Source organism: Lithobates pipiens, unplaced genomic scaffold (genome assembly GCF_037356315.1).
Source record: "Lithobates pipiens isolate NorthernLeopardFrog02 unplaced genomic scaffold, aLitPip1_a1.2 Scaffold_8, whole genome shotgun sequence".
NCBI lineage: Eukaryota > Metazoa > Chordata > Amphibia > Anura > Ranidae > Lithobates > Lithobates pipiens.
This window is the reverse complement of record NW_027507903.1, coordinates 176,883,705-176,902,072: the sequence shown is the minus strand read 5'-3', so window position 1 is coordinate 176,902,072 and position 18,368 is coordinate 176,883,705. Positions and strand designations below refer to the sequence as shown.

The 18,368-nt window shown below is 42.1% G+C and overlaps 1 protein-coding gene across 3 annotated transcripts in view; it reads right to left on the bottom strand.

The window, feature by feature from the left end:
- LOC143962932 (pendrin-like) overlaps window positions 1–18,368 on the bottom strand; it is a 178,816-nt gene that overhangs the window by 96,564 nt on the left and 63,884 nt on the right. Inside the window, exon 1 of one of the 3 annotated variants that reach the window (XM_077472432.1) lies at window positions 10,908–11,023. The exons of the other annotated variants lie outside the window; for them this stretch is intronic. The gene's annotated coding sequence lies outside the window, so the exon portion shown is untranslated. Of the gene's footprint in view, window positions 1–10,907; window positions 11,024–18,368 lie in introns of those variants that run through there. 3 annotated transcript variants of the gene reach the window in all.

The window sequence follows — 18,368 nt, the reverse complement described above, 5'->3', positions numbered from 1 at the left end:
TATTAGTGCCATCTGTCATCGGTGCCATGTATTAGTGCCACGTATTAGTGCCATCTGTCATCAGTGACACATATTAGTGCCATCTGTCATCAGTGACACATATTAGTGCCATCTGTCATCAGTGCCACGTATAAGTGTCATCATTGCCACGTATCAGTGCCATCTGTCATCAGTGTCACGTGTCATTGTCCTGGTGCTCCAGGGCCTTCAAAAGTGTAATAAATAGTCAACAAGTTAGATGTGTAATTTATGCTCCTAGAACACCTGATGGCGCTCCCTGCATGTTGGGACTCTCTATGTGGCCAGGCTATGAAAAAGTCCCACACATGTGGTATTGTAATACTCAGGAGGAGTAGCAGAATTTTTTGGGGGGTGTCATTTGTGGTATACACATGCCATGTGAGAAAAATAACCTATTACAATGACAATTTTGTGAAAAAAAATTAAAAAAAGAAAAAATCTTAATTTTGCAAAGAATTGTGGGAAAAAAATGACAACATCAAAAAGCTCACCATTCCTCGTACTAAATACCTTGGAATGTCTACTTTCCAAAAAGGGGTCATTTGGGGGGTATTTGTACTTTCCTGACTTGTTCGGTCACAAGAAGCGAGATAGGCCACCAGTACATCAGGTGTGATCAATTTTGTGCGATTCGCACCACAGCTTGTAGACTCTCTAACTTTCACAAAGACCAAATAATATCCACTAATTTGGGTTATTTTTACCAAAGATATGTAGCAGTATAAATTGTGGCCAAAATGTATGAAGAAAAATTTATAATTTGCATAATTCTGTCACAGAAACAAAGAAATATGCGTTTTTTTTTCAAAATTTTCGGTCTTTTTTCATTTATAGCGCAAAAAATAAAAACCCCAGAGGTGATCAAATACCACCAAAAGAAAGCTCTATTTGTGGGAAAAAAAGGACAAAAAATTAATTTGGGTACAGTGTTGCATGACTGAGTAATTGTCATTCAAAGTGTGAGAGCACCGAAAGCTGAAAATTGGTCTGTGCAGGAAGGGTGTTTAAGTGCCCAGTAAGCAAGTGGTTAAAAAAACAAAAATAAAAACAAAGCTTTAGTATCACTTTAAAGTCAGTTCACTAAAAAACACGCACATCCGTTATTTATGGCCTGGCGGTAACGGTCAGTATTTTAGCAAAGTACAAAATAACAATGAGGGGAACAGTACATTAAAAGTATTCACTGTATCAGTGTGAAAATGTTCTTTCCCAAGGCCGGGAATAAAAATAATTTGTAAAATTTCACCAGCGGGAGATCTCTCCATGAATGAAAGCATACTAGAGTGTTTTCACAGTTTAATAATATTTTCTGTGTGCATTTCTGTGTACATTAGGTAAATAATTATTATTATTTTTTTGTGAATTGACTACTTTTGAGGTAAATACCGCATGAGTTGTTTTTACTCCTAAATGTATGAGGTATTTATCGAACCAGCCATTAGCGGTAAAGCGCCGCTTGTTTTAGTGGCCCTTTACCGTTGTGTAAGCCGTGCTTTTGCTCCGCTTTTCGGCCGCTAGCGAGGTGTTTTTAACCCCAAAGAAGGGGTTAAAAACGCCCATATTGCGACGCTTCTGGAGCTTTCAGGCGCTTGGAAGTGCTGCCCATTCTTTTCAAAAGGGCAGGGCGTTTTGGGAGCGCTGTATACAGGTGTACAAAGAAAATGACATTTCCGTCCTGAATTGCAAGTCATCGCACAGGCTCACAAAACTAAGGGAAACATTAAAAAAAGTAAATAAGGGGCCGCCATTTATGCTCGTCTCTGCGTTAAATGCTTGTTTACCAAATCATCCTGATTCATTGGCTTTAAGGCTGAGTTCACACTTATGCAAATTGGATGCGGCTATTCTCCACATCCAATTCGCATGATGGGAGAGTGTGCCTGGCTCTCTATGGCAGTGATTCTCAACCAGGGTTCCTCCAGAGGTTGCTAGGGGTTCCTTCAGCATTAGGAAATTTCTGCCTCTCAGATTAGTTCCCACTCACACCATTGATATTTTTAGCCATCTGTAAGGAGGTAAATCTTCCCAATGACCACAAGTGTAAGGACCATTCTTCCCACTGACCATCACACAAACGTATCATGAGTTGTAGATTTCTATTTTTTACCAGGGGTTCCCCGAGTCCAAAGAACTATTTCAAGGGTTACCCTGTGTTGAAAAGGTTGAGAAAGGCTGCTCTATGGAGTCAGTTCACCCATCTCCTGGATGGCTGCGGAGCGGATTGCACAGAGGTCCTGTGCATCTTTGGCTCTGTTCCAGGTCCAAATTCAGCCAAAAATTCAGACCTGATTTGTCCCTGAAACAGAGAACAGGGACGCACCCGAACCCCTGCTATGAGCCGCATCCGAATGAAGTGTGAACCCAGCAACTTTGAGTCACTGACCGGGAAGAAATATCCAGAAAATGTACTGTTTGCTTGCCTTTTGCAAATCACTGACTCAGAGTAGAAAGGACTGAAGCAGGACGCACCCAGCAGCTAGAATTCTCAGAACTACACCCGTTTTCATATCTCAGTACAGGTTTTGTTTCATAGAAACATGAATTCACATACAGACTTGTAGGCTTAATAAGGACCATAAAAACCATTACAGTGACAAGCTATTAAATCTCACATTTCTATGGGGACACTTTATAGGGAGGAACTTGCTCCTGGGTAAACTTTGGTAGAATGACAAAAGCATTTTAACTGTCTACCTATTAAATCGTCCTATAAATATATGATTCATACACACATACACAACCATATACAATCATATGCAAAGGTTTGGGCTTTTATGATCTTCTTAGTGAAAATAAGTTAATGGCCCGTACACAAGATCCGAAAATCTGACGAAAAATACCACTTTTGACGCAATCGTACAATAATTAGATCATTAGTACAGAGCTTTCAAGACCCGATCACGACAACTCATCTGATATTATTCGATCGGGCAAGCAGGAAAATTTTCCTCGTACGACACCAGATTGTACGATTTTCATTTAGTCAGTATAGTTGTCGTCCAAACATACAATACAAATACATTACAACACTGACTTCACTTCTGATTTTTTATTTTTTTTGTTGTACGAGAATTTTCGGGACTTTAGTAACCTATTCAATTTCTACTATTAAGCGAAAAAAATTTGTACGATCTGTCGTACGATATTCAGATCGTGTGTACGGGCCATCAATTAAATGACTGTTTAACAAATATCCTGGCATATGGAAAAGCCTGGGCATCCTGCCAGTTGCTGACACCCATGCTGGCAAGATCCTAGCCTCCAAATATATATATATATATATATATATATATATATAGCCAGTTTAAAATCTGCCACCAAATTTAAAAACCTTTATTTTCTCGCTACAGTAACTTCAAATTATTCCATGCAAGTTCAAAACATTTGCAGGCTGGTTAATGTCTTCATTGATTCTTTTTATAAAATTCACTATATACAAGAAGGATAATACACAATATTGGTTAACGTAAACAATGACATTTCCATTACAACCATATAAGCCACATAATAGAAATGTTGGTACCTGCAGGTTGTCGTCCCTTTTCAGCAATAAAAAGGTGGAATCTGGCACGGCAATGTATAGGAATCTGAATATATAGACCCTGTAGCTCGGGGGAAGCTGTGATTTGGGTAAAACCAGTTGAAGTGAGAATGAACCTGCTAGCTGACACATGCATACTGATCCTCGGAGATTTCATCCATGCTAGTTAATCTTTTAGTCATTAATGTCAGGCCATGTGTGTGTAAAAGCAGTAGCTACACTTTCTATAGGAAATACAACCTGCTGCAATGTCATGTTCTTATAATGCCATTGTGGATTCAGCTATTTCTATATAATATATACAGGCCAAAACATAATAATGCTGAATTCCTTTTTTATGACAATTAAATACATTTAAGCTTCTTTGCATATTTATTCTTCCTAATTAAACATACGATCGCCCCTGCCAACGGCTCCGGTAAATGGGCGGAGGGCACCAGAGTGCAGCGGGAACCCCTCTCCCGCCGCCGATAAAGTGATCTTGCTGCGAATCCGCCGCAGAGACCGGATTTGGTATAAAATTTCCACCCCGAGCCAGACTCGAGAATACCGCCAGGGGGGTTAAGGCAATAAGGATGTGGAGCTCTCTCCCACATTTGGGGGTAGATGCAGTATGGATATCTTTAAAAGACTCTTAGGCTGGATTCATATGCAGTTTTAGTACTTTTTGCATTTTGCAGATTTGCACTACAGCCCATTTACCATGGTTTCCTATGGAACACATTCTGTAGTGCAAATATGCAAAATGCAAAAAGCACAAAAAATTCACAGGTGTGAATCCAGCTTTAGATATACATATTAAAAAGGACACTACATACAGGGATATGGGAATCAGCATAGACACTGATACATGCAACTACACAGGTTGAACTGGATGGACTATTGTCTCTTTTCAGCCTTACTGACTGTAACTATGTTGGATGAGAAGGCTTGACTTGCAGTCATCCCAAAGGTGTTCTATCAAGTTAGGACTGTCAAGTTCCTCCATCCCAAACTCGCTCATCTGTGTCTTTATGGACCTTGCTTTGTGCACTGGTCCAAAACATTTGTTGAAGGGGGGATTATGGTGTGGGGTTGTTTTTCAGGGGTTGGGCTTGGCCCTTTCGTTCTAGTGAAGGTAACTCTGAAGGTGTCAGCATGCCAAGGCATTTTGGACAATTTCATGCTCCCAACTTTGTGGGAACAGTTTGGGGATGGCCCCTTCCTGTACGAAAATGACTGAGCATCAGTGCACAAAGCAAAATCCATAAAGACTTGGATTAGTGAGTTTGGTGTGGAGGAACTTGACTGGCCTGCACATAGTCCTGACCTCAACCCAATGGAACACCTTTGGGGTGAATTAAAACAGACTGTGAGCCAAGCCTTCTTGTCCAACATCAGTGCCTGACCTTACAAATGCACTTCTGGAAGAATGCTCAAACATTCCCAGACAATAATTTTGACAATTTTGATAGTGTATACACACACACACACACACACACACACACACATACAGCTGTCACCAGGTGGTTAAAATGCATAAAATCTTACAATACAGTGTCCATAAGTTAATTTAGGTTATGCAAAGGTTCTTAGTAATACAGTGTTAAAGTTTATGTGAACATTCACCTTGTAAAATAAACAATTCAGTTTAAAATAGAAATGAAAAGCAAAACATTTGTGCATACATATAAAAAAACATTATAAAGACCTTTTTTCCTGTGTTCTCAGCTGCATAAGGAGCTCGGAGAGCTGGGGAGGGGAAGGGGGGGAGAGAGACAACAGCACACTGCATTTCCCAGTTAGTGGCTCTGCAGGGGGGTGGGGGTGCATGTCAGCACATGTCTAAACATTGGAGTAGAGCAGGCTGAGTTCCCAGCATAGCCAGAAAACTGACCTCCCTGTGTTTTTATGCCTGGTGTGGTCAGTGTTTACTAGAAAAGCAGAGGGACTGGCAGAAACACCAGGGATTTCACACAAAAGCAGCAATACAAAGAGAACAGGATACTTTTTTCATACAAGTAAATTGTACAGCAGGCACATAGGAAGGTGAAATGTTAAAATATTCTTCAGCCTCGGAAGGATTTGCCCCTTTAATGACTAGGCCATTTTTTGCGATTCGCCATTGCATCGCTTTATCTGACAATTGCGCGGTCGTGCGACATCATACCTAAACAAAATTGATGTCCTTTTTTTCCCACAAATAGAGCTTTCTTTTGGTGGTATTTGATCACCTTTGCGGTTTTTATTTTTTGCACTATAAACAAAAAGCAACAATTTTGAAAAAAAATATTTTTTTTAACTTTTTGCTACAATACATATCCCCAAAAAATCAAAAAAAAAATGTATTCATCAGTTTAGGCCGATATATATTCATTTACATATTTTTGGTAAAAAAATAAAAATCACAGGCGTATCTTGATTGGTTTGTACAAAAGTTATAGTGTTTACAAAATAGGGGATAGATTTATGGCATCTTTATTATTTTTACTAACATTGGCAGCGATGTGCGATTTTTAGCAGGACTGCGACATTGCAGCGGACAGATCGGACACTTTTGACACTTTTTTGGGAGCACTGACATTTATATAGCGGTCAGTGCTATAAATAGACACTGATTACTGTGTAAATGTCACTAGCAGAGATGGGGTTAACACTAGGGGGTGATCAAAGGGGTTAAATGTTTTCCCTAGGTGTGTTCTAACTGTAGGGGGGATGGGCTGCCAGGGACATGACAGAGATCACTGGGAACAGTAGACATCTGTCATGTCACTTGTCAGAATGGGGAATCGCCTTGTTTACAAAGGCAGTTCCCCCTTCTGCCTTCGTAATAGGCAATCGTGGGTCGCCGGCGGACATCGAGTCCGCCTGACCCATGGGCACGCTCATGCGGTGGTGCGCGCCCGCTATCGTGCCTGTGCGAGCCTCCATACAGCTACGGTGATTTGCGCAGGAGAGCCGACCTGCCGCCTGATTCACACCTATGCAGTTTTAGTGCTTTTTGCATTTTGTAGATTTGCACTACAGTCCATTTAACATGGTTTCCTATGGAACACGTTCTGTAGTGTAAATCTGCAAAATGCAGTAAAAATGCCTAGGTGTGAATCCAGCCTTGCTGCAGGGATTAGTTAGAACTGCAGTAATGGAGAGCTCCTCACTGAACACCAGTTTATCACCAAGGTGTAAAAACTTCACTTAGCCTTTTGACACAAGATGTGAGCATTTTAACCATCAAAAAAATGTGGAAGGGATAATATGTAACACCTTCCTTCCCTTGCAGCACAAGATCATAATAACACCTATAAAAGTGTGATGGTGCAAACACAAGCTATTTGACACCAAACATGCTGGTTTTATGATGGCCTACTACACTTCTGAACTCTTTCTTGCCATAATCAAATAAACCTTAAAAAAAATGAATACAATTAAATGTACTTTATAGATTACTACTCTTTTAGGGCCCATTCACACATTTTTGTGTGTTTTTTGGTGTGTCGTGGTGCATTGCATTGAGTTAGGAAAAGGAACGGGAAAGGGGCAAGTGGTTGAATGGAGGACCAAACCATGGTATTCATATGCCAAATAAACTTTATAAGAACAAAAAATATAAAGATATAAAAAAAAGTTTATTTGGCATATGAATACCATGGTTTGGTCCTCCTTTCAACCACTTGCTCCTTTCCGGTTCCTTTTCCCATTTTTTTTGAACCAATTACCTAAGTTGTGGAGGTACCCCAAATTGGTTTCTTTTTTGCCCCCAAAAAATGAATAGTAGTCTGAGATCCATCTTTTAAAATGGTTTTCTATCCATTACATTGAGTTAGCCCATTCATTTTGAATGACCCCCTAATGCAGGGGTCTTCAAACTATGGCCTTCCAGTTATTCCAGAACTACAATTCCCACCAATGCCTCATTGGATGTATAGTTCCTTAACAGGTGGAGGGCCGTAGTTTGTGGATCCCTGCCCTAATGCGTGTCCACATACCAAAAAACTGTCTAATTTTTGCTTTGCAGGGAACAGAGCTGCAAGGAAACACGAGGAATGTAGCAGCCAGTAGATAGAACTGACAACATGCAGCTAGATGCTGAAAATTTTAGTGACGCGTTGACTTTAACGTCTTTAACTACTGCAAGACAGTAATGACTAGATTCACCAGACCACTAAGTATTAGTAATGTACTTTTACCAGAACACTTTCAATCAAAACATAACAAATTTAGATGAAAACAAAAAAAATTATGAATCAAACAATATTATTAATACATTTAGTATTAGACTACATGCCCATGGACACTTTTTAGCATCCAACATCAATTTTGGCTTCTTTCCTTGCCCGAGAGTGCAGGTTACTGCTGTCCATAGTAATGAAAGGCTGTACAATGCAAGTTTACCCCTGCATGGTGTAAACCGGCATACAGCCATTTATTATTATTATGGCCAGTTGTCTGGTGCAGCTTTCTCTCCCCAAGATAGAAATATGCCAGTAATTTACGCTGAGTGCCCAAAAGTGCTCTAGTGCTTAAAGCGGGGTTCCACCCTCAAGTGGAACTTCTGCTCATCGGAACCCTCCCCCCCCTCCGGTGTCACAATTGGTACCTTTCAGGGGGGAGGGGGGTACAGATACCTGTCAAAGAGTCTATGCCTCTTCCTGTCCCTGCGCGCTGTCTGCTGGTACACACACGGGTCCCAGAGACAGCGCAGACAATTCCTATTGCGCTGCGTGACTCGCGCATGCGCAGTAGGGAACCGGAAGTGAAGCCGCAAGGCTTCACTTCCTGATTCCCTCACCTAGAATGGCGGCGGCAGCAGCCGAGAGCCGAGCGATCGATCGGCCTCGGCTGCCGACATCTCTTGATCCCAGGACAGGTGAGTGTCCATTTATTAAAAGTACGCAGCTGCAATATTTGTAGCTGCTGGCTTTTAAGAATTTTTTTCACAGTGAAATCCCTCTTTACGGCTATAAAGCGTTTGTTACCCCAACACTTCATATTCCTGATATATGCTTTGTGTACCATGTAATGTACTTGTATGGGAAAGTATCCTGTTCTCTTTGTATTGCTTCCTTTGTGTGGAATCCCTGGTGTTCATGCTAGTCCCTCTGTTTTCCTGATAAAAACTGACCACACTAAGCACCGTGGCCAGTTTTCTAGCTATGCTGGGAAATCAGTATGCTATCCTCCAATGATCAGACTTGTCCCAACTGCAGCAGGTTGGCTCCCGGGGGAAATCGCCATAGCTGTACGTCGGCCGCTTTAAGACCACTAGGGGGCACCTGCGGCGCAATTAAGAAAGCCGATGCACGTGCCCGGTGGCCGTAATGTCCCCCAGGTACCTGCGAGGTCTGCCGAGCACCAGCAATCTCTCCTGAGAGAGACTGACAGATCTCCGTTCTGTCAGGAGAGAGGAGACAGATCTTCTGTTCATACTGATTATGAATAGCGATCTGTCTCCTCCTCCAGGCAGTCCCCCTTGACCGCCCCCTAGTGTTAACCCCATCCCTGCCAATGACATTTATACAGTAATCAGTGGCTATTTTTAGCTCTGATCACTGTATACATGTCAACTGTTCCAAAAAAAAGTGTCAAAAGTGTCTGACGCAATGTCGCAGTCCCGCTAAAAATCGCAGACCACCGTCATTACTAGTAAAAAAAAAAAACTAATAAAAATGCCATAAATATATCCCCTATTTTGTAGACACTATAACTTTTGTGCAAACCAATCAATATACACTTATGGCGATTTTTTTTTACCAAAAATATGTAGAAAAATACATATCGGCCTAAACTGAGGAAGACATTTTTTTTTTTGATTTATTATAGCAAAAAGTAAAAAAAAAAAGGTTTTTTTTCCCAAAATTGTCAGGCTTTTTTTGTTTATAGCACAAAAAATAAAAACCGCAGAGGTGATTAAATACCACCAAAAGAAATCTCTATTTGTGGGACAAAAAAGGACATACATTTTGTTTGGGTACAGCATCGCAAGACCGCACAATTGTCAGTTAAAGCAACACAGTGCCGTGTCACAAAAAATTGGCCTGGTCATTAAGGGAGCAAATCCTTCCGGTCCTTAAAGAGGAGGGCCAGCTTTAAAAAACACTCAGCAGCTGCAAACACTGTAGCTGCTGACTTTTAATAAGCACACTTACCTGTCCAGGGTGCCCGCGATGTCGGCCGCCCGAGGCTGACCCGTCCCTCGGCTCTCGGGTCCCGGCGCCGCCATTCTATCTAAGGTAAACAGGCAGTGGAGCCTTGCGGCTTCACTGCCCGTTTCCTACTGCGCATGCGCGAGTCGCGCAGCGCTTTGTGAATGGGGCGCGCTGTGTTCTGGGACATACAGTTCCCAGAACACAGCGTGACCCATTACCCAGAAGACACCGCACGGAGGAGAGAAGACAGAACATCACCGCGGAGGAGGAAGAGGCAGATTAGGATGATATGCCTAGCAACAGGCATTTCTGGTAAATTAAAAAAAAAAAAATTCATTTTTTTTTTCTGATTTTTTGCTAATTTTTAATGTACTTTTGTTTTTCAGGGTGGCCCTCCACTTTAAGTGGTTAATGCAACAGAACTTCATATACAATTCTTCAATGGAAATATGATAATGATCCACAAAAACTATGTAAGTATACATTATGTTAAACCAAAACAATGTAAAATGTGCTTTGTCAATTTTATGACCCCCTGAAGGTCATTTACCTCTGTTTCTTTCTGTAATGCTCAGATGTATTTATATAGCTAGCCGTATGCAGCTGGCACAAACTGGCTCAATCACCCAGCAGTCAATACGGGGCAGATCACAGAAACCCGACACACGTAATAATTACCTTTTATATTTTACAGCTAAAGCATACATTAAATCATTTTTATAAAGAAGTACATTAATATAATGTAATTACTCTCTCTCTCCATACTATAAATAATTAGTAGTATGTAATGCTGTCATCCCCTTCTTTCCACCCCAACCTATAGGAGGTGTTTGCGCATATCTGATCTACTGGAACATTACAGTGAGGAGATTTTCTAAAACCGGAGAGTGCAAAATCTGGTGCAGCTGTGCATGGTAGCCAATCAGCTTCTAATTTCAGTTTGTTCAATTAAGCTTTGGCAAAAAAAAAAAAAACAAACCTGGAATCTGATTGGTTTCTATGCAGAGCTGCGCCACATTTTGTACTCGCCAGTATTTTTACTAAATCAACCCCAGTGTGCATTACATAACCCACAACTCAATACACAAACCAGTGCCCATACCTAGAATACAATACTGAAAACCATAATAAATTGGAGAATGTGTCTTATCATGTAGTGCAGGTGCAGTTTGTAGGTGCAGATCTCCATTGTATGGGAAATGCTCCAGTGTGCCTCCTACCTTATATTGTCCCCGTTAAGTGTCCTGTCAGTAGAAGTTCAGTTATCAGCCAGGAGAAGATTGAGATGGACAGCTGAAGTCAGTCTGTCTCAGCTGTCACTGCCACAAAAAGCAGCTGCAACCACCAGCACAACAGAAGGTCAATATGACGTCGTACCACACTATCCAATAACTTACTAATTCACTGTTATTATGTTATATATTATCAAAGACTCATTTTATTATGTGAGAACAGAATTGTGCTCAAAGATCTCTCAGGACATCCTTTTCTTGTAAGATTCTAGCAGATTATTTGGCTTTTATGGATCTGGCATATTCTTTCCAGTAAACACAGTCTAGGTAGGTGGTTCTCAACCTTAATGAGACTGGGGGTGAGTAAATTCTCCTAAAATTTTGCATGCCCCAACAGTAAAAAAATAAAAAAAAATAGGAATACCATACAAGTATGGGAACACAAAATATATATCTAAAAGGTTTAATCAGTCAAAACTATGATGCTATAATTAGAATAGACATAGGTGTCAGTGGGATAGTTGTCCCCAGTGGGACAATAGCCCCCAAATCGATGTCAATGAGATCATGGCCCCCTGGGGAAAATAGCCCTCATATCATTGGAGTCAGTGGGATTGTGGCCCCCAGTGGAGACTACCCCCAAATCATTGATGTTAGTGGGATTGTGGCCACCAGTGGGAGAATACACACACAAATCATTGGTGTCAGTGGGATCATGACCCCTGGAGAAAAAGGGGCCAAATGATTGGTGTCGATGGGCTAGTGATCCCCAGGGCAGAATAGCACCCCCATTGGTGCCAGTGGGATTTTGGCCACAAGTAAGAGAACAGTTCCCTTAATCATTGGTATCAGTGGGATCATGGTCCCTTGGTGTCAGTGGGATAGAGCCCTCCAGGAGAGCTCAACTCATCAAATCATTGATGTCAGTGGGATAGTGTGCCCCAAGGGAGAATAACCCCTCAAATCACTGGTGTCATTGGAATAGTGGGCCCCAGGGGAGGATGCTATCCCAAATCATTGGCGTCAATAGCATAGTGTGCCCCAGAAAAGAATGACACGTGACATCACTTATGTCAGTGGAATATTGGGCCCTAGGGGTGAATGTCAACCAAAATCATTGGCGTCAGTGGTTCTACTTAAAGTAGAATTCCAGGCTTTAAATTACTATGCTTAATTCCCCCCTCCCAACGCTTATACTAACTACCCTGTGGAAGAAAGATCTGAATTTCAGGCCACTCCAGTCCAGTCACATGTTCATCCCCACTGTGTCAGGCAATGGTCGCTGCAAAGGGGGGGGGGGAGCGGTAACAGCAGATGGGCCCATGGCCAGGACAGGTGGTGGGCTGGAGAGTCTGGTTGCTGTGGTATCATGTGAGGTGGGGGGGGGGGGTGGGCGCTGCATAGAGAGTGCCTACCCACAAACTGGCAAGAATACTGGAAGAGGAGGAATTTTTGTTTGGGGAAAATGTATGCTTGGGTAATCGTGTAGATTAGTGCTGGCTTTTGGAGGAGAGAGAGGGGATTTTTGCTGACACAAAGTGCTCATACATTTTGGGGAGAGGGTGCCATTTGTCATCTTTGCCCTGGACACTAGATGACCTTGTCCTGGCACTATATGGGCCACAGTAGGCATCATAGCTCAGGCATTACCAGCCATTGTTGAGCACACTCTCCCCTGTTGTCAGCACTGGGTAACACAGGAGAGATCATGTGACTGGACTGGAACAGCCTGAGAATAGCTAAGAATATAAAAAAAAAAAAAAACATTTACACAGGTTAGTTAGTATTGGTGTTAGAAAAGGGAAGTAGCATTAAGCATAGTTAGTAAAAAAAAAAAAAAAAAAAAGCCTGAAATTCTACTTTAATTTACATTTGGCCTGGAGCTAGCCCCACCCACAGATTAAAGTGGTTCTAAAGTCTGAAGATTTTAACCTCTATGCATTCACTGCATTAAGGTAAAAACCCTTCTGAGTGCAGCTCCCCCACCATCCTCCCTTATACTTACCTGAGCCTGATCTCGATCCAGCAATGCGCATGAGAGCAGAGGCCCTCTTCCTCCTCATATGTTCAAAGACAATAGCAGGAGGCTCAATTACACCCATAGGAATGTGCAGGAGGTGTGTCGGGTGTGCCTGGGCACACCCTAATCACCTCATGCATTACAGATTCCCTCTGCTGATATTTCACCAAAGCCCCCCACCAAATAAATAACTACTGACACTGTCCTACTGACACCAACCTCTGCCATAATGACACCATCACCATCCTCTGCCCCACTAATGTCCTTGGGCGTCCGTAGACCTTTTCTCGGGGAAGCATCATTTTAAGGTTGGAGGCTGCGGAGTGTCGACATGGTACAAGAGGTGGTTGGAGGCTGCGGACATGATACAGGAGGTGGTTGGAGGCTGCAGGCATGATACAGGAGGTGACTGCAGGTTGAGTAGGGCGGTCATAGTACAAGAGGTGGTTAGAGGCTGAGGACATGATACAGGAGGTGGTTGGAGACTGCGGATATGGTACAGGTGCTGGTTGAAGACATGGTACAAGAGGTGGTTAGAGGCTGTGTACATGATACAGGAGCTGGTTGGAAGATTAGGCCATCACATCCTGTAGATATAGCAGCCATGGATGGATGGATGGTGCAGGTCTGGTCTCCGGGACTGTGTGGCTGTGCTCACAGTGGAGTGGTGGGAGTCTACTCTAATGCAACAGGCAAAACCTTAGCATGGAGTAGGCAAGTATAACGTTTTTCATTTTTGAGAAAATAAGGGTTTACAATCACTTTAAAGTGATACTGTTAATTTACATTGTCCCTATTTCTGTATATGGATTATGGCACTATAATTAGTTTAATTTTTTTTAAAAAGATCATGACCCAGATCTTTCCCAGCCTGTCTGCAGGGAAACATAAGCAGGCGAACCTTCTAGTCCTCTGCTGCTAGTCACATGTTAAAAAAAAAAAAAAAAACAGCCTATATCAATGAACTGTTTTAAATTGTCATACAAATATATATTTGAAATCAAATATTTATTATTTTTGGCAATGACATATGTGGATGGATTTCTGCCAGTCACAGGTTGTGTTACATCCCACCAACCTGCATCTTAGAACAGGGAGGTGAAGCCTCCATTAATTTACATGTAATATCCCTCCCCTATTGTGTTTACCTGGTTAGTGAGCATGGAGGAGGAGGGAGTGGCCTGTTATTTACCACTGTGTACATGTGTGACTCTATAGTCACATGGGCTGCTGATATGTGATAGGGAGGAAATGCTCAGCATAGAAACTATCTGAAAACTGAGCATGTGCAGAGTTGCCACTACAGCTGTAAAATCCCTAGCTGAACTGGGGACATGAACAGACGGTGGAGATAGAGAGCAGCAGGAACAATCAGCTTTTTTTCAAAATACAGAAAACAAATCTCATAGTGACCGAGTGAGAATGAACTGCATGTAATAAAGAATTGATTGATAGTTTTTTTATGTGTGTGGTTAGTGACACCTTAAGACTGACAATCTCCCATGCTGCCCACTGGTGCCTCTTTTAATGATGTCTTTCTGTAAGTAGGTACAGCAGCACCATAACTATTTCCGACCCACTGGGTGCAGATTAACCTGCCCATGAAGTCATTTCAGGCAGGGTACTTTCATTCATAGACAGTAGTAGCAGTACTCTGGCATTTCTCAGTTACACAGTAGGTGGGGACTCAACAGAGTCTCCACCTCTGGTTCTCCTGCAGGCCAGTCTGAACCTGGGGGGACAGCAGAAACTTTCGGAGAAGAAAAGAAGCTTCAGTCCAGCAAGAGGGAGACTGGTTGGCTGAGAACCACTGTTTACTGCTACTAGCTACTGACTTGGACTGCCTTCGGTTGTCATACCTACACAGATACAAGTTATGTTCCCCTGACCTACTGGAAGCATGTTTGCTTTTCAGCAATTTCTGTCTTGGCTAACTCTGTGATTTATTGGTTTCCATGGTACATTCTGTTACTAAGCTCTTTTCAACCTTAAAAGAAAAGACACAAGACGGCTGGTGTCTGGTTCACGGCTGGTGTCTGGTTCACGGCTGGTGTCTGGTTCACTAATGTTACTGTTGTGTTGTTGTTTGAACCTGAGGACTTTTACCTATCATAAAATAGCAATAACACTTCTTGCCATGGAATGCAAATGTACCAAACAGCACTGAAGTATCTAAAACACCCAAATTAAAAAGGGACAATAAATAATATCCTTAGGGCTTGTTCTGCATTCAGATCTGCACAACCGCCTGTGCCCACATGCCAGCCCATTGGCTGTGTCCAATCACAGCCGGTCACATGTAAACAAGGAAGTTCTGGTAATCGGCGCTCCTTGCCTCACACTGACAGAGTGTGTGGAGAGGAGAGCCGCGGGGGGGAATCTAGGAATGTAATCAGGGCACTGATCATCGTGCCAGCTATCAGTGCCCACCACTGCCCACAAGTGCCACCAATCATTGCCCATTAGCGATGCCAGTTAGTGCTGGCAATCAGTGCTGCCTATCAGTGCTGTCCATCAATGCCCATCACTGCTGTCAATGCCCATCAATGTCACCCATCAATGCCAATCAGTACCGCCTATCCATGCCACCTATCAGTGCCCAGTGCCGCCTAACATTGCCTATCAGTGCCACTTATGAGTGCCCATAAGTGCGGCATTATAGTGCCTCATCAGTGCCACCTAATCAGTGCCCATAAGTGCCACCTCATCAGTGCTCATAAGTGCAACTCATCAATGTCCACCAGTTCAGCCTATCGGTGCCCATCAGTGCCGCCTCATCAGCGTACATCAATGAAGACAAAAAATTACTTACAAAATTTACTAACAGAAAAATGTAAAAACATTTTTTTTTTCAACATTTTTGATCTTTTTTTTGTAAAAAATTAAAAACACAGCAGTGATTAAATACCACCAAAAGAAAGCTCTTTTTGTGTGAAGAAAATGATAAAAAAAATAGTTTGGGTACAGTGTAACACGACCGCACAATTGTCATTCAAAGTGCGACACCGCTGAAAGCTGAAAAATGGCTTGGGCAGGAAGGGGGTATAAGTGCCCGGTAGTCAAGTGGTTAAGGGGGTAAAGCCTTCCGGGGCTGAAGTGGTTAAATTGTTTCCTTTTCCCGCGCCAACTTTGTAAACGAGCCCTTAGACATTTAACTTCAGAGTAGAGTATTTTGAAAAATAATTAAATATTTAGATTCAATATTAGCAAATACAGCAGATGAACAAAATTACAAATCATTTGGTGGGAAAACAAGTTCACACATATGAAGGGCGAATCTATATTTAGTCGTTTTAGGTATTTCTTCTCATGTGGATCAGACCTGGAAAAGCCATTGAGGTCATTCATGGAGCACAAGCATCGCTGCGTTGTGATGAACGCGGCTCCCATCCAGTAAATAGCTGCTCACATATAAATCAATCCTTCTACTGACTTTCTTTAGCACTGGACTGCGATGGCAGCCAAGTCAACTGTTTGTGAGTTCCAGCCAGACCTGCTTGATGCTAATCAGTGTGAGATATCAACAGCAGCCTCGATTATGTAGCTATATAAATGTGTTAATCTTCCAACTGCATCCTCCCCGGCTGTGTGATGGAAATAGACTACGCATGCCACCAGATCCCACACTGTCTATATTTAGATCATTGTAGTTACAAAGGCACTTGTATCTCATAGCCTGACCGTCATGTGATAAATCTGTGACAACCTAAAGAAGCATGAACATTCTGCAATGAAGTGGGCTACAGCTGCACTGAAAGGGTTAGCTACTCTTAAACCTCATACACACGATCAGATTCTTGGCCAACCAAGCGTCAGACTTTTGTCCTAAGGGCGTGTGCCTGGATCTCGTCTTGCATACCAGCGGCACACAATTGTCGGCCAACAAACACGAATGTAGTGACGTACTACGTGGAATTTCAGCTGTTGAGCTCCACCCTTTGGGCACCTTCTGCCAATGTCGTGTTTGGTGAGCATTGATTTCGAGCTGCGTGTTTGTACTTTGGACTTTTGTGTGATGTACTTGTGTACAGACAATATGAAAATCTGACAACAGGCCGTTGTCTGCTGAAAATTTACTAGCCTGCCATCCAACATTTGTTGACGGAAAGTTGGACAACAATTGTCTGATGGAGTGCACTAACGGTCGGATTTTAGGCAAACAGTCTGTCATCACACAATTCCCGGTGAAAATCCGATCCTGTGTATGAGGCTTAAGGCTGCATTCACACTACAGCAATTTGAATCGCTGGCAGATCTGCCGCGGATCTGCCTGCAATTTGACAGCGCTGATGAGTGAATCACAAAGCATGGGACTCACATTCAAGATGTCATTCATTAGAATGACACCTCAAATCGCTGTGCGGTTCTGCCGCGATTGTCATGTGATAAAACGTGCTGCTCCTGAACGGTTTTTGGGCAAGATGCCCCCCGCAATGTGGGTTGCCGCGATTGCAGCACATTTTATCACGCAACAATCACGACAAACTCGCACCACGATTTGAGGTGTCATTCAAATGGACGGCATTCCGAATGCGAGTTCCGCGTTTTGTCATTCATACATCAGCGCTGTCAAATCACGGGCAGATCTATGGCAGATCTGCCCGCAATTCACAATGCTGAAGTGTAAATGCAGCCTTAGGCTGGATTCACACCTATGCATTTTTAGTGCTTTTTGCATTTTGCAGATTTGCACTACAATCCATTTAGCATGGTTTCCTATGGAACACGTTCTGTAGTGCAAATCTACAAAATGCAAAAAGCACTAAAAATGCATAGGTGGAAATCCAGCCTTAGGCCCCATTCACACCTGAGTGATTATTTGCTTGAAGCTTAAAGCTCAAAAACGCTGGAGGAGAAAAAAATCTATTATTTTCTATAGAGATGGTTCACATGGTTCAAGTCGCCTGAAGCTCAAACAAGTCCTGGAGCTTTTTTTGTCTCTCGAATCTGGCAGATTTTTTTGCATTCCCATGGAAATGAAAGGAAACGCGCAAATTGCACATTTCTTCTCGATTTTCTGCTCAAATTCAAAAAGTAAAAAATAAAATAGCAATAATATCTTCATCATAAATAAGTATAATACATGAATAATATGTAATAATACATTAATAATTAATACTTCTAACCTTAAAAAATATTAAATACATTATTATTATTATTATTATTATTAATAATAATTATTATTATATTATTATTATTATTATTATTATTAATATAACACCCAAACTTGAACAAAAAAAATTATTATTATTATTATTATTATTATTAATAATAATACTTTGTGTTTGGGTTAGTGCCCGTTCACACAGGGGCGACGCGACTTGCAGCGCGACTCACAGACGCGACCTGCACACGACTTCAGCAGTGACTTGCAAAATGACTACTGTATAGAAGTCAATGCAAGTCGCCTAAAGTTGCCCGAAAAATAG